General features: G+C 47.3%; 1 protein-coding gene across 5 annotated transcripts in view; it reads left to right on the forward strand.

Moving 5' to 3' along the window:
• Positions 1-4,386: 4,386 nt before the first annotated feature.
• Positions 4,387-4,910, forward strand: part of C6H5orf30 (chromosome 6 C5orf30 homolog) — a 16,828-nt gene continuing 16,304 nt past the window's right edge. For 3 of the 5 annotated variants that reach the window (XM_029942668.1, XM_029942667.1, XM_029942669.1), the window contains exon 1: positions 4,715-4,847. The gene's annotated coding sequence lies outside the window, so the exon portion shown is untranslated. Of the gene's footprint in view, positions 4,555-4,714; positions 4,848-4,910 lie in introns of those variants that run through there. The other 2 variants (XM_029942665.1, XM_029942671.1) reach the window with 1 other exon arrangement.

Consider the following 4,910-nt stretch of genomic DNA (forward strand, 5'->3'; position numbering starts at 1 on the left):
TCCCACATGTTCTGAAATGTTGTATTTTCATTTTCATTCTGTTAAATAAATGTGTTTTTAAAATTTCCCTTGAGACTTCCTCTTTGATTCATGGATTATGTAGGAGTTTGTGCTTTTGGTCCAAGTGTTCAGCATTTTCTGGTTTTCTTTGTGGTATTGATTTCTAGTTTGATTTCATTGTAGCTAGAGAGGATGCTCTGTATGAGTTCATTTGTTTTAGATTTGTTCAGATTTGATTTTTGAACCAGGATATTGTCCTTCTTGGTGTATGTTCCATGGGCATTTGAAAAGACTGTCCAGGGGCCTCTGGGTGGCTCAGTCAGTTGAGCATCTGACTCTTGATTTCAGCTCAGTCATGAACTTGCTATTCAGGAGATGGAGCCCCACGTTGGGCTCTGTGTTGATAACATGGAGCCTGCTTGGAGTGTTCTGATTCTCTCTCTTGCTGCCCCTCCCCTGCTTGTGCTCTCTATCTCAAAATAAATTAAAAAAAACATTTTTAAAAAGGTTGTACATTCTTCTGTTCTTGGGTGGAGTGTTCCATAGATGTCAGTTACATCCTATTGGTTGATTGTATTATTGGCCCCTGCTGATTTATTGTCTAGTTGTTCCAACAGTTCTTAATAAAGGGGTGTTGAGGTCTTCAACTATATTTGTATGTTTGCCTATTTATGTTTTCAGTTCACCAGCTTTTGTTTTATGTAATTTGCAGCTCTCCTATTTGGTGTATTATACATTAGTCTTTTGGGCATATTGACCATTTAATCATTTTATGATGTCTCTATCAGTTTTCTTTTATCTGAAGTCTACTTTATCTAATACTAATGGTGCTACTCTTGCTTTGTTTTCAACAATATTTGCATGATATCTTTTTTTTCATTCTTGAACTTTCAACAGGCCTATATCATATATTTGTTAGAGGACCCTAAATATAAATGACTGATAATGTGCGAGGCTCAGTATGACAGTCCTAGACCTTAGAAATATTCTTGGGCTCCAGGTGTGCGCTAGAACAGGAGAGAGCTAAAGGGAGGGTTCAAGCTGTGTGTAGGACAGGGCCAACCCATCTACGGACACGCTGTGCACTGAAGCCTGCTGCCGTAGGTGGCAGCTCTGGGAAGGGACAACAGGAACTTCTGTGGATAAATGCATATTAACCAAAAGACTTCCTCCCACTGCCTATCATCACCACCTACCCATGGCCTGGCATGGAACTCTTGGAACTTTAACCCTACCCAAGGGAGCAGGGAAAAAACTTTAAGATAAAGACTGAAGCCTTGAAAGTGAAATAAAAAGATGTGCTGATCCAGGGCCTTTTTGCACTTAGATGCACATTCCAGGCCCTTCCCATTTGCCTCTGTTGCAGAAGGGCTCACCCCTGAAGGGTGTTTTCCTGGTTGTCATAATGGCAGGAGTCTACTTTTGGCTAAATGTCGGGCATTGGCAGGAGATCAGAAGGCAGGGGGAGAGGAGAGTCTATGTACATTTCCCCCCCTTTTCCCACCATAGCGGACTACTTTGGCAGTAGCTGTTTCCTCTGTGGCCGTAGCTCCCAGGTTGTCCATACTGCCAAGTCCCTGGGCTCCAGTAACCCTGTCTTCTCCCTTTATTTCTCCAGCTAGGGGCCATGCTCGCTTCACCAACCCCTGTTTAGCTTCTGAGTTCTTCCATTGCCTGCTATCATTTCCTTGTGTTTAGTTGTCTGTTTGGAAATACTGGAAGTGATCTCTATTTTCCTAGTTAGCCCCTGATGCAAACAAATGGGTTTAGAGGAAATGCATAATGTGGTATTTCTTGCACACTTGGCTTTCTAGTTTCTGGGTTTTTTAAAAAAGTATTTTAATATTTATTTTTGAGAGAAAGAGTGAGTGTGACGGGGGTGTGGGGGCAGGTGCAGACAGAGAGGAAGACACAGAATCTGAAGCAGACACAGAGCTGTCAGCACAGAGCCCTACCCAGGGCTCAAACAAAATCATGATCTGAGCCGAAGTCCTGCACTTAACAGACTGAGCCACCCAGGCACCCCAGCAGTTTCTGTTTTATACGCTATGTTATTATCAAATCTACCTATCCTGTTCTCACAAGCTGGCTGTTTCCAGGTGATACTGTTTACATCAGTGTATAATCCTTCCCAGACAACCATCATTTAAAAATGATTTTTGGGGGAAGGATGGCTTGAGGCAAAGATGTAATTTACACAGGGACCTTTGAGATGGAGTGTTGGACTCCCCAGCTTCAGAAGGCCTTTCAGATCAGAGATCTATTCTACATCTGTCCCTATTGTTTATAAGCATGGTATTTTTCTTTATAGATGGACTAGATCTTCACAGAATATAGAAAAGCTCTGGGAAGAGCTTCCACAGTCCCCACCACTGCTGAGCCCCAGCCTCTACAAGCCACAACACATCTGAATTAAGGCAGTCCCAGTCAGAGTCTTTAGGTGGCATGGACGTGTCACAGAGGGGCCACACATAAAGCGATTATCAGTCGTTAACTGCCTCATGAATTGGTTTATTAGGTAGGTGTTCTTGGTGACACTCCCAAACTGAATTTTTGATTGGCTGAGGAGTTAAGGCAAGGATGCAAGCACCACCCAAACAGTGAGGCAATTTAGAGACAGTGCTCTCTCAAGAGGGCTAGCTTGGAGCCTAATGAACTCAAGGGCAAGTGTGCCTGGGTGGCTCAGTCATTTGAGCTTCTGACTCTCGATTTCAGCCCAGGTCATGATCTCGCAATTCGCTGGATGGAGCCCTGCACTGGGCTCAGCACTGTCAAGACAGCACAGAGCCTGTTTTGGGCTCTCTCTTTCTGCCCCTCTCCTGCAGGCCCTGTGCACACGGAGCGCGAACTCTTTCTCTCTCTCTGTGTGTGTCTGTCTCTTTGTCTCTCTAAATGAATAAACTTAAAAACAAAAACAAAACAAAATGTAAGGGCAAACCAGCACTTGGTTGCTTTTGGCCAAAGAACATCGCTGAACGTTCAGAGCAAAAAGAGCTAGTACAAGGCATTCTTCTGAAAAGATTTCAGACAGGACAGAATGAAATGAAGTTTCCTAATATAAAATATGCAATGTTTTGGAAGTGGTTTTATGACGATGATCATCAAAACAATTCGCTGCTATGTCAAACAGGTTATAATCTGCAATAACTTTCAGTGTGTTGTCCTAAAGCACTGATGCAAAAAAAAAAATCCATTCATTTATTTGAGAAGTTACATACCTATGTTCGAAAAAAAGTAATTTACATTTTCTGAAATTGTTCTTTACAGAATATTCTTCAGTTTCCTTCTCCCTCTAACTTCCCATACTCACTTTAGGACACAGAGGTAGTGTAAAGTGTATTTTAGTGGAGAAGTCAACGGGCATTGCTCTGTTGAAATAGGGGTGTTCAGATTTATTTGTCTTTGTATTATTAGAGGCGATTTTGGAATAACTTTGAATCAAGATTTGTTTAAATTTGTATCAAGTTTATGCCTTTTGTGTTCAGATAAAGTATTTTGTTAAATAAAAGAGAACGAACGGTAACAACAAAGTCTCTTGGATTGAGACTGGAATATAAATTAGCAACATTTATGAACAATTTCATCGTTCCACAGACTGGGTTCAGACTCAGCTCAGGCACTAACTAGATATGTGACCTTGAGGAAGTTAAACATTCCAAATCTTTAAGATGTCGATAATTGGTCACTCCTTACAAATTTGAGAGGTGTAAATTTGGAAATGCATGTGAGAAGTCTTGGCATATAGTGAGAGCTGAGTGTCCCATTCTGATCACTGAGTTCGTGAACCTGTTTGGCAGAGGAGATGCATATAAATTGAGAGCAGAAAGTCCTGATCAAAGGAAAGAATTTCTTACAAGAATTAAAACAAAACAAAAATCAAAACAAGAATGGAAAAGATCCTCTGAGGCTTCAAAAATAGCCAATCCAATCAGAATCTGGATTTGAATTCACCTCACCCCATTCCCTAGATATTTCGAAGTTTTCTAAGATTTGAAGGGTCAATTTTGTAATTTCATGGGCTCCCAGTGTGCTCAGGGCTGAGTCCTTTAAGCAGAGACTCACGAACGACAAACATCATCACTCCACCTAACTGAGGAAACGTACGTGCAGCCAGGCCAGCGTGTCGGAGCGCCCCGGTCGCGCGGCAGGTTTGGACCCGGAGGAGGTGTGAACGACTCCTCCTCCCCCTCCCAGGCCGCAGCTCCCCCGCCCCCGCCCCCGCCCACTACCTCAGGCCTCTCAGCGCCTGGCTCCGGCCGGCCCGCCCTTCCTCCGGGTGTCGGAGCGGGGCGCGGGAGGCGGGCCCAGCGCAGACGGGCTGCGCCTCCGCAGCCGGAGGGAGGAGGGCGGGAAGGCGGGCGGAGGGGGAGGAGGAGGCGGGGACTACGCCGGGCGGTAGCTGGCGCCGTGCGCGGTGGGAGAGGAGAGGGTACCCAGCTGGCTCGGCTGGCGGCCTCTGCCCGGATCTCGGCGCCGCAGCCCTGCGCCTCTCCCGCCCTTCTCTCCGGCTCTGCGGCCCAGGCGCGGCGGAGGTGGCGGAGCCCTGGGCCACCGGTAGGTTGCACGGGGACGGCGGTTCCGCCTGCAACCTTTTGTGCTGCAGAAAAGGTGGTGGTGGTGACGGGTGGGTGGGTGGGTTGGGGGGGGGTGCTCCAGTCACCGAGCTCGGGTGCCAGCCCCAGCCGCGGCACCGCCCCTTCCTCCGTGCCTCGTGTCGGGGCCGGGCGCGCGGTGCCCGCGGTGCCGGGGAACCCCGGGCGGGCGGGCCTCCGGGATGGACGACGAGGCGACCCCAGGGGCCCGAGCCTCGACGAGCTGGTCCCCGGGCTCCCGAGCTGGAGGCTGGGGTCTGGTGAACTGGGTGGGGCCTTTGCGGGGTGCGGGGAGCCCGCGGCTGTCGGCACAGGGGT

This window comes from Suricata suricatta, chromosome 6 (genome assembly GCF_006229205.1).
Source record: "Suricata suricatta isolate VVHF042 chromosome 6, meerkat_22Aug2017_6uvM2_HiC, whole genome shotgun sequence".
Lineage (NCBI taxonomy): Eukaryota > Metazoa > Chordata > Mammalia > Carnivora > Herpestidae > Suricata > Suricata suricatta.